A 12,412-nucleotide genomic window follows, 5' to 3' on the forward strand; every position below is an offset into this window, starting at 1 on the left:
CTGGGGGAAAAATTGGCTGTCCTGATGTTCTAATCTTTACAAGGAGCCAGCTAATTTGTTTTTCGTGGAACAATGCCAGAGCCAGCCAGCCATAAAGAGAATTTTAGTTAAGTATCACCCAGTGACGCTTCTGAGGGACCATATTTGTTTACCTGTAGCAAAAGGAATATTATGCATTGCAGGCCCTGAGGAATTTTGGTTAACAGATTAATACATATAATTTGTTTTTAATGAGACATGATACTTCATTGGGCTATTTTTAATGGGTTTTTAAAAAAATGCTCGTTACATTCTAAATGCAGTGAAATCAATCCATGCTCTCTAAATCCATACAAAACAATCTCAGCCCAGCATGGGTGTGTGTATCATTCTACCAAGCAGTATGGAGAATTTTATTACTCATATAGATTCAGGTGTATAGTTAAACATGGGTTAAACTTCCTGCCTGCTACTGCCCAGGTTTGTTCTCTAGAGTTGCAACTCTCTTCTTTCTATATAGGAATATTACACAAATCGCCCAACAAATGTATTTTGTTAGCATGAGAGTGTAGCCAGTCTTGTATGAGACACATCTCTGCCACAGCTTGAAGCCCCCCCCCCCTTACACTGAAAAGTCACCATTTTAAATCAATTTAAAAACAAATCCAAAGAAAGACATAACATGTGAGGAAAAGAGTAACAGTAGATTTAACATAGTAGCAGTCAAAGCAGGAAATGGGCTTCAGCTTGTAATTAATAATAATGATAATACCATTTTTTTAATACTGCCATTCATTTCAAGAAGAAACACCAAGGCAGTTCAAAAATAAATAAAAGCCAATAGAAAAATAAAAAGAATAAAACACATTTTAAAAACACAACCACCAGTAATGCATAGTAATGCAACGACATTAAAACATTTATAATTTAAAATCAGGAACAAACAAGAATAAAACAGAATAACAGCTGAAACAGCAATCAAAGTAGGAGATTCAAGTCAGGAGATCAGATAAATGCTGGGCTAGACAGATGTGTCTTCAAGAGTTGGTGGAATACCAAGTACTGATGTGGCTTATATTTCAGCAGAGGATAATCTTGCTGCAGTATGGGAAGGCAGGACCATGGCTTTACTATCAAAACACAGTAGGCATCTGTAAGGAACTCGCTTTCTGAATGACATGTGAGAGTCCTCTACACAGTACTATCCCACACTCCCAACACATGCAAGAATTATAACTTGTTTCATCAGAACTCTCTCTCTCTCTCTTTTCTCTTTTTTTTTTTTTTTTTTTTTTTTTTGCCTCTCTCAGGATTTATCAGATATTTGCCTGGGTAGGAACTTCAAAATTCATCTCAGATTATTTTGCTTTAAGCAAAATCTAGTGACAGCTGTACTTGGGATTTGTGGGACATCTTGTGACATGGCGGTGCTCTTATCAAAACTCCTTGGGCTTTCGTCAGAATTGATCATGTTTCACCTGAGGCAAAAGTCCAAAACCTGCCCTTGAGTTTTGCTTTAGACATAATCTCAACATCAGCTCCAGCCATTTCTAACTTGCCTGTCTCACAGAACTAAAGCACTGGGCAGAGATATGTTTTGAGAACATAGAAAGTTGCTTTATAATGAGTCAGATCATTGGTCCATCTGGCCCTCAGTAGAACATGACTTCAGGCATGAGTTTTCCTCAGCTCCACCTGCAGACACCAAAGATGGAACTGAGGACTTTCTGCATGCAAATCAGATGCTTCATCACTGAGGTAAAGTCTTTCCCCTTTGAAGAGATATAAATGAGAGGTAGAGGGAAAAGTAGACGTTGAATGGGCATGAAAAAAGCAAGAAAAGAGATGGGACATAACCACAGGAGATTATTCTATGTAGGTAAAAAGGTAAAGGTACCCCTGCCCGTACGGGCCAGTCTTGACAGACTCTGGGGTTGTGCGCCCATCTCACTTAAGAGGCCAGGGGCCAGCGCTGTCCGGAGACACTTCCGGGTCACGTGGCCAGCGTGACATCGCTGCTCTGGCGAGCCAGAGCCGCACACGGAAACGCCGTTTACCTTACCGCTGGTAAGCGGTCCCTATTTATCTACTTGCACCCGGAGGTGCTTTCGAACTGCTAGGTTGGCAGGCGCTGGGACCGAGCAGCGGGAGCGCACCCCGCCGCAGGCACACAATTTGGTATTTTCAATAGGAAATACTTATTTTGCATACTGCTAAAAGTGTTGGCAAGGTGCTTCCTAGCCGAATAAACATGTGGATTTATTGTAAGGCGACTGGAGAGTGTTACAATCCTGAGATTTAAGAACATAATTATAAGCTGCAGCAGACAGTCAAGAGCGTAAATAAAAATGGGCAGAGTGAGTTCTGTGATCCATACATTTACATGCTAAGTTAACTATCTGTTATATAAAGGATGCTGCTAGCACAGAGTTTAGTACATTAAACCATGATGCCTTGCTCTTTCCAATGGATTTGTGGGGTGAGGGAGATCATAATATCCCCAGAAGGCAATACCAAAAAAGCAGGAGCAATAAAACAGCCCTTTTGTGAGCCATATAAAATGTACCATTTTATTGCAGCAAGCCACAGATACTAATGAATTTAAGCAACAAATTGCATCTTCAGCAAGAAGCTGTAGTTTTAGGGAATTTTCCCCACCGGGATTTCTATGTGCAAAAAGATAAGATCGCTCTTTTCTCTTCACTGTTCTGGCATAGAGTGGATAATCAGACAGAGAACAGAATAACTGCAAACATTCAAAAGATTAGCTGGTTCCTAATTTCCTAATGTTCCAGTTTTGAACTTCAACTTTGACACAGGAATTCACATTTCACATTATGATTTTGTTAAAAACAAAGAACCTCAAAATTCAAAACAGAATGTTCTAGAATTTTGGCATTTCTTGGCAGCTTTGATTTCTTCTTTTTTAAACACCGTACTGTTGTAAAACGGAGAGCAACAACACAGCCACATGCTAGGGTTACAGAGACTATGAAAACGGGCATAAGGAAAGAGAATCATTTTAGACTTATTAGAGGGACATTGCAAGGAAATGTTTTTAAGGGTGTGCAGTGGGGAGTTCAAGGTGGTCAAATATTGAATTAAAATTGCATACAAAAGGGATTACAATTTTAAATCGACAGTTCATGAATATTATAGAATATTATAGAAGTTAGCTGTTCAGAGTTTGGCCTCTTCACCCTCAGCCCTCCCTCCAGTAGGGCTGCCATACGTACTGATTTTCCCAGACATTACCAGGATTTCAAAGGCAGAATTGACTTCTGGGGGGAATTTCCGAAAGGTGTTTCTTTGACTCTTAGATGGTGCTCTGGCTTGACTCTTTGGCAAGTCAATCAAAAAAATCACACACACACACACACACACACACACACACACAACTTTTTGAAATATGGCAACCCTATTCTCCACACATTAGCTAGCAGTTCTGCTTGGCTTCTCTTCCTACAGTAAACCACTTCTTTCCAGGCATGGCAAACCAACACTTGTTTCCTGTCCCTTTATTCCTGGCTGTGTGTACAATATCTGTGAGGGAATGTGGCCCCTGACACGGGGGAAAAGGTTACGTATCCATGGCAATGTGCTTTCCAGTGCATCCCTGCATGTTTGCTGCAGAAATGGTGCCCAACTATGGCAAAATAGCCATCAGCTGTCAAATGCTACATGCCACGTCATGCCAACTATCAAATGCTGTCAGAGACCAACTATCTGATTTTGCATGTTGAAATCAAAGGGGAAAGGGGCTGTCAAATGCACAGATAATATTTGAGTAGTCAAAGATCATTCCACATAAAAATTCATAAAGGAAAAAATGTCTGGAATCAAATCTATTTCAAATTCCAGCTGTCATAGTGCCATTTTGCTCTATGTCTGTGAAGGGCAAGATGCATGCGGTTTTCCCTCCAAAGGGGCTACTATCTGACTAAGTTGAGCAAGAGGAATCTCTGCAGTCCCTGACCTAATGCCAAAGGAATCAACCCTGGGATGTTTCCCAAGCCTTGCGGATGAAAGAGCTCTGCGGTCCCTGAGCTGCTGCTATAGGGGGTGTTTTTCAACATGCTGTGAGCCAAACGAAAATGGTGCCCAGACCTATTGCAAATGTTGCCAAATGCCCTTCTGGTTTACATCTGTGAGGGATGCATTTGCGCGGCACAGTGAGACATGGTGTGCCGTTATCCTCCGTATTTGGGAACCCAAGTGTCAGAGAGAAGGCGTGACGTTGTTCACATAACAGGGAAATAATTGTGCCTCAGAAGGTTCTCCTTTGAAAGTAGGCATTTGCAAGGCAGAGATAAGATGGCAAGATGAAAACGTAGCCCAAAAGCACCTCTAAGGCTGTAGGCAAAGAAACTCTCCAAAGAGGTAGGGGGGGGGATAGCTTCAAGGAGCTACAGAGGCTAAAAGGAAGACGTGAGGTGGCACAAAGACCATGATGTATTAAATGCTGAGGGGCTCCCTCAGCTCCAGCCTCGCTAGCTCTCCTCATTAACTCACCACCTGTATTTATCAGCACAGGAGAGCAATATACTTTGATTAGTGTTGCCTTCATAAATGAAGGCATATTATGGGAACAGACATGTGTACAGCATATCATTTCTTGGCTATTTAATCACAAACTACACTGCAAGGCAATGAATCTCCACTCTCCACACAATAAAATTCCAGCGGAGACCAAAGTAAACAGCACATGACATGAAAGGGTGCTGCTAAAATTTCATCTGTGGTGGAATTTGAAGCGAATACAGTCATACCTCACCTTGCGATATGAACATTTTGGCTCCCAAATGAAACCCAGAAGTGATTCGTCCGGTTTGTGATTGTTGTTTGGAACCTCAACGTCCATTGTAGCTTCTGCGGCTTCCAATTCGCTGCAGGAGCTTCCTGCAGCCAATCAGAAGCCGTGCCTTGGTTCCCAAACGTTTTGGAAGTCAAATGGACTCCTGGAATGGATTCTGTTCAACTTCCGAGGTACGACTGTATTGTGGCTCTTCTTTAGACAAAGCGTCTGAGGAGTTTCGGGAGAAGTAAACAGAAAATGCCAACGAGATTGGCGACATATACTAGCCATCTTCACCTATTTGGGGTGAACATGTCTGTGTTTCAGGCAGAAAAGGAGTTAGGGGCATACATGTAAACCCAGCCTCCAGCATCCCTCCTGTTCTGACTACATTTCTGACCCTTCCGGGTCTGTGAGGGATTTGGAGGCAGGGTTCTTGATTTTAGGACAGGTCTGGAGTGGAGTTGAGGAAAGTCTGAAATTGAGTTGACCCACATGGGATGTTGGGCGTGGTGCTTGCAGGCACATTTCGGCCTCCTCCCCACATGTCCCCCCCCCCCCAACAAATGAAAACAAACTCCTGATTAGAGCCCTTTGGGGAAGATGGGGGACCTGGTCATTCTTGGATTGGCTTTCGCTTAACTTAGAGTGGACTCGGAGAGTTGCCTTTAGAGATGAAGTACCCAGCGAAGGCCAACACGCAGAATCTGTATAACAATCTTCATATGCATTCACTAAGATTGGCAAAGTTTGTCGTAATGGGTTCACAGATCCCAAGAATGGTGTGAATATCGGCAACACTGAAAACCTAGCTTCACAGAACAGCCGGAGCCCTGTAGTGCAGAGCTTTTTAAAAAGCCTGGCATTGTTTAAGCTTTAAACCAGCTTTGAAAGGAAGGATTAGTGGCTCTAACTAGGTGTCGCCGAGATTCCTTTTTCAAAAGCACATCTATTTATTTAATTTACAGATTTATAAAGGGCTTCACAGCCCAAAGCTGTCAGCATGGTAGTGGACAATAAGACAATAAGACAAAATGAGACAAAATCCTAAAGGTGCAAACTCTAAAAAAGCGCAACCCATTTCTGCCATTGTACTTTCCCGCAGTTACACACTGAAACATTTTCCGACTACAAAATCTGGGAGAGAGCCAAGTTTTCAATCCAACCACAGATCTGGGAAGTTGTTGTGCAAGAAATTATTTTGTCTTAATGTCATATATCTCATCTCTTCTCTAATGAGCAATAGTCAATAGCTGAATAGGCCACAGACAAAGAGGCAATACGAAACAAGCCTGCACCTTGTTTTGATCATTTCTCACCTTGAAAACATGCTTAATTCTTCTATTCTTGGAGAGAATTAAAATTGTTATTAAAATTGCACCATCTTTTGCTCACTGTGCGACCCTGCCTAGATGGTGTCCAGGGGTCAGTACAGCTTCATCCCAGATACGCTGATGGGGAGGACTTCATCTCTTGTTTTTCAAACGACTTGTGTCATTTTCAAAGGCTGGCTTGGTAAAAAGAAACTTCCAATCTGGTCCTAACATTTGTAGAGCCCGAAATGTATTAGTTGCTTGAAACACCCCCTAATTTGGAAATTGAAGGAAGAAATATTCAGAACCCCATGGAGATTAGAAAGTGTTTTTGGAAATATTTTAAAAAATTATACACCCAAGGGCCGCAGAATGAGGTCGAGATTAAACAATTTTTAGAGAAAAATGGACTTAAAAAGTTGTCACAAGAAAACAGATCTCTCCTGAACAGTAAAATAACATGCCAAGAAATTGAACAAGCCATTCAAAACATGAAACTGGGCAAATCTCCAGGGCCAGATGGGCTAACCTCCAAGTATTATAAGATATTAAAAGACCATTTGATACAACCATTGATGGAGGTTAGCAATGAAATTATGGAGGGGAGGAGGGCGCCGGAGTCGTGGAAGGAAGCTTTCATCACATTGATACCAAAATCGGAAGCTGAAAATACACAACTTAAGAACTACCGTCCCATCTCCCTTTTAAATGTGGATTACAAAATATTTGCAGACGTTTTGGCAAGTAGACTTAAAAAAGTTTTAAACGAAGTAATTCATAAAGATCAGGCAGGCTTTCTCCCAGGTAGACATATGTTTGCTAATACAAGGAACATTATTGACATTTTGGAACTTTTGCAAACTGATATAAATACAAAAGCAGTGCTAATCTTTATAGATGCGGAGAAGGCCTTTGATAATATCTCTTGGAAATTTATGAAGGGAAATTTAAAAGAAATGGGAGTGGGTCGGGGTTTTGAGAATGGGATTGATGCAATATATTCAGAACAAAAGGCTAAATTGATAGTAAACAATGTGGTCACGGAAGAGTTTAAAATTGAAAAAGGAACACGACAAGGCTGCCCGATTTCCCCTTTGTTATTTATATCAGTTCTGGAGGTGCTCTTGAATATGATTAGAGAGGACCGGTTGGTGGAAGGGATTCAGGTCGGAGCGAAACAATATAAACTTAAAGCTTTTGCAGATGACCTAGTTCTGACGCTGCAGGAGCCAGAATCTAGTACAAAAAGAGTATTACAACTGATCCAAGATTTTGGTCGGGTGGCGGGATTTAAACTAAATAAACAGAAAACTAAGGTGTTGGGGAAAAATCTGACAGATGTAGAGTCGGAACAGTTTCAGAGAGAAACAGAACTAACTGTGGTCAAAAAAGTAAAGTACCTAGGGGTAAACATAACAGCAAAAAATCTGAGTCTATTTAAGGATAACTATGAAAAATGTTGGTTTGAAATTAAGAGAGATTTGGATAGTTGGACAAAATTGAAGCTTTCTTTGTTAGGCCGAATTGCTGCTGTTAAGATGAATGTATTGCCAAGGATGTTGTTTTTGTTTCAAACATTGCAGATTGTGGACAAAACAGAGTGCTTCCGGAAGTGGCAGAGAGATATATCTAAATTTGTCTGGCAGGGCAAAAAGCCCAGAATTAAGTTTAAGATACTAACTGATGCAAAAGAAAGAGGGGGCTTTGCCCTGCCGGACCTAAAGTTGTACTATGAAGCCGCAGCCTTCTGCTGGCTAAAAGACTGGCTACTTCTCGAAGACACTGACGTATTGGATTTGGAAGGGTTTAACAATGCTTTTGGTTGGCATGCATATCTATGGTACGATAAGGTTAAGATCAATAAGGTCTTCAAGAACCATATTGTCAGGAAAGCAGTTTTTAATGTCTGGACAAAATACAAAGACTTACTGGAAAACAAAACTCCGAGGTGGCTTTCACCTCTGGAAGCTAAGGCCCGAAAAAGACCCAATATGGAGGCCAAATGGCCAAAATATTGGGAAATATTAGAAAAAGACGGAGACAATTGGAAATTGCAGAGTTTGGAGAAAATGAAGGATAAAGTGCGAGACTGGTTACATTACGCTCAGATTAAAGAAGTTTTTAAAAATGACAAAAAGGTAGGGTTCCAGGTGGAGAAATCGAAGTTGGAAACAGAATTGTTAGAACCAAAAACTAAGGTATTATCAAGAATGTATAACTTGCTGCTGAAATGGAATACACAAGACGAAATGGTTAAATCGGTTATGATAAAGTGGGCTCAGGATATTGGGCATAATATTATGTTTGAGGACTGGGAAAGGTTGTGGACCACTGGGCTGAACTTCACTGCATGTAATGCTTTGAAGGAAAATGTAATGAAAATGATATATAGATGGTACATGACCCCAGTTAAACTTGCCAAAATATACCATTTGTCTGATAATAAATGTTGGAAATGTAAAGAACACGAAGGAACATTCTTTCACCTCTGGTGGACCTGCCCTAGAGTGAAGGCCTTCTGGGAAATGATATATAATGAGTTGAAAAAGGTATTTAAGTATACCTTCACTAAGAAACCAGAGGCCTTCCTTCTGGGCATTGTCGGCCAGAAGGTGTTAAAGAAGGACCGAACATTTTTTATGTATGCAACAACGGCAGCAAGGATACTCATCGCTAAGAGCTGGAAAACTCAAGATCTACCCACACTGGAAGAGTGGCAGATGCAGCTGATGGACTATATGCAACTGGCCGAGATGACTGGCAGAATTCGAGACCTGGGAGAAGAGAGGGTTGAAGAAGACTGGAAGAAATTCAAGATTTATTTACAAAAGTATTGTAATTTGGTTGAATGCTAAGAAGGATGCTAGATCATAAATAATTGCCTACCATTGAATTAGATTTGAATTTGACGATAAGTGATATTGAGGAAAACATAAAATTTTTGGAGACTAGATTAAATTAACTGAGCAAGATTTAAGAATATAAATAAGAGGATAAATTGCTGGGAAAAATTTATAATGATGTAAGTGGGAGTGGGAGACGTGAGGGAGTCCAAAGAAGTTCTGAAAAATGTGTTATGATCCATGCTATATTGTTTATTATTTTTGCATTTTGTATTTTAAAAAATTTCAATAAATATTTATATATATATAAAAAAAGAAACACCCCCTAAAGCTCAGTGAGATCAACTGACAATTCATATGGCACATCTTTGGGTTTCTGTTTTCAAAAGCATCTTCCAAGACAATAATGCCCACTCACATCACAAAGAACTCATAACCCACCTACTTTCAGCAACAAGAAACATTATAGCCAGACAATGGAGAGACCTGTCAGGAGTAAGCATGGACCAATGGTACCAAATAGTATGGGAAACAGCCTTATTAGAAAAACTAACCAATAAACTGAAATTGACATGGGGACAAATGGAAGAAGACGCTCCCTTTTATCACATACACAGCCCAACAAGACGACAACAAGAATCCACCAACAGCATACGAACCAATATGGCTAACCTGATTCAAAAAAACACCCACCCACCCCACTCACACATGAAAACAAAGTTCACCACAGCCAATCACAAACAAACAACCACATCCTAGGCCAACCCTAACCTCTCTCACCACCAAAGGAACACAAGCGAATAGTAAAGAAAACCCGCACAAGAGACGCTGACACAAAACCCCACACATACATGAAGTAAAATAGAAACATGGGACCACCTGACCCCACCCCCACCCACCATGGCCCCCTCCATCTCTTCCCCCCTTTTCTTCCTAATGTAACACTAATGTCTCAACAAATGAAACTGATCTGTAGAAAATGTAACTTGAAAAAAAGAGACATTGCACATAGTTTTGTAAACCAAGAAATATTTAATAAAAAATACGTTAAAAAAGGATACAGCCTATCCCTAGGCAGCATCAGGTTTGAACAAAGCACTTAGATATCTGCTTATAATAAAATGAGTTTCTTCACAGAGACGCTTCATTTTTGCTTCTGTCATGAATCCACAGCTGACCCAGCCTGAGTCATCTCCCAAGACAACATGTATTCCACACTCGCTCTGTTTCCCCTCTTGCCTGGCCAGCATTCATTGTACGTTTTCCTCCGAGCTGTGCTGACTTAGAAAAGCCATTGATCAAATTCAACTATTTCCCAGCCTCCTGATAATTTGTCTTGTTGAAAGTCCTCTACATTCTTTAGGTCATCCTTCACTGTAGATCAGGTGTACAGTGCAAAATTGTTTCCCAAATTTTGTTTCCAGGATTTAAACTCTCCCTGGAAGGACTCAAATCCTCCTTTCTTTGATCCACATTCTTTTTGACCAGATGTGTTGCTGGTGCTGCCCTCAATCTGAAGGTCAGCCTTGGTTCATTAAGGAGCCTGGCATGGATATATTCTGTTCATTATTGTTCCTCTGCTACTTCCAAGTTTCCTGTGTATCAGCTGTTGGTCGACTTGTGTTTCTTCTGGGGCAAGAATTAGTGAGGATGCAAGATCTGTATTGTTATTAATGTAATTCCTGTCATAAAGTGCTTTTTTTCTGGGGGCGGGGAGATGCAGGGGTATGCATAACCCTAAACATTTTGTGAATCTTTGTACTTTTGTCTATTTACAGTATTTATTTTTCCCGGTTCAAACTATAAAACTGTGATTTTTCTTGAGTCAAAATGAGAGTACCCCTAAACATTATTTTCTTTTAAGAAAAAAAGCACTGCTGGCATTAGAATTAGAGCCAGTTACCTGGATAGTTATAGAGAATAAAATGTATGTTCCAAAAGTGGAAAACGAGCAAGGTCCCGACTAAAGAAGAATGGCAACTTAAGTTGACAGAATATGCACAACTCACAAACCTAACAAATAGATTAAGAGAACAAGAAGAACATATGTTTAAAGAAGATTGGAAAACATTTATTGAATATATGGGAAATAATTGTGTACAGCTGAAAACGCTGGCAATATTAAGATAAATTCAACAGTGTAAACAAGTTTTGATGAATGCAATAATGGAATACGGAATGGTATAGGGGTTTTTTTTTGTAAAAGATGTAAGGATTTATGATATGTAAAATGAACCATGGAAAGAGAAGAAGGGAAGTCATTGATATCTTAAGTATGTAAAATGAGTATTTTAATTGTAAAACAGAAAATTTAATAAAAAATATATAAGTTGGGGAAGGCTGATTATATCCTTATGAGTCTTTCCAGTTCAGGCTGGATCTAGACACATCAAGAAACATTTCAGTTAAACACATTGCAAACTTTTGTGGAATCTACACACATATTAAAAAAATTGTTTTGAAATTACAAGCATTTTAAAAAATACATTGAATTTTCCATAAGGCTCACCACCGCCATTTAATTTCACATTGTGTATTCCACTTAAAACACACTACATAGCCGAGTCCTATATATGAAAAATCGGGTTAAGCAAAAATGGAACTCTGCAGCACCATCTGGTGTCACAGTGTTAGAATACATAAGCAATGATTATGCCTATGCCTGTTCTAGATAATGTTTCCTTGATAACTCCTATTGTATAGCAGCTTTTTACAGTGACGTTGCTGTAAATGTTAATTTCCTGCCCCCACAGAATGTAAATAAATTAGTTGCTGCGGGATGCTGCTAGGTTATCTGTTGGGAGCTGCCCAGAGTGGCTGGGGAAACCCAGCCAGATGGGCGGGGTATAAATAATAAATTATTATTATTACTGTATACTGCATGAATGAAGAGTTCACTTTTCTGCTTGTCTCTGTATCGCGAGTGCCGACCTGCATCTGAACCAGCCTCGACATATAGTCATGCTCATATGCAGTTGAGATATATAAGCAATACGTATCATAACAGGATCAAGAGGGATAAAGTATTAAATGGCTGGAGAGAAACCTTTTGGGGAAAATGCTTTTGTATTTTTAGATTGTGCGCTTCTTCTTCTTCCTCTTCTTCTTCTTCTTCTTCTTCTTCTTCTTCTTCTTCTTCTTCTTCTTAAGCCTCATTTAAGCAAATGCTTAGTTAGATGTTCTTTATTGGCGAGGGAAGCCGAAAGCTGGGGAAGTTGGCTGCGCTGCAAGAGTTGGTTGATGTCCAGTCGGTTTAGGGTCAGAGAACCAGATGGGGATGGAAAGGAAGCAGCTGCAGGAAGAAACCTCGGGGGCTTAATATAACCATCTTCTCCAGATCAGAGCAACACAGATTCCTCCCCCCAGCCAACCCCCTCGCATGCACACACATTGCTAGAATATGTTCTCGAACGCTGACCAAGCACTAACATGAAAGTGGGCAGAACATCTTGAGAGTACGCAAAGGGAAAGGCAGTCGTCGG

General features: G+C 40.3%; 1 protein-coding gene across 2 annotated transcripts in view; it reads right to left on the minus strand.

The window, feature by feature from the left end:
- LOC307215933 (uncharacterized protein) overlaps nt 1–12,412 on the minus strand; it is a 177,596-nt gene that overhangs the window by 81,316 nt on the left and 83,868 nt on the right. The gene's annotated exons all lie outside the window — the stretch shown is intronic.

This window comes from Podarcis cretensis (genome assembly GCF_951804945.1).
Source record: "Podarcis cretensis genome assembly, chromosome: 5".
In the NCBI taxonomy this organism is placed as follows: domain Eukaryota; kingdom Metazoa; phylum Chordata; class Lepidosauria; order Squamata; family Lacertidae; genus Podarcis; species Podarcis cretensis.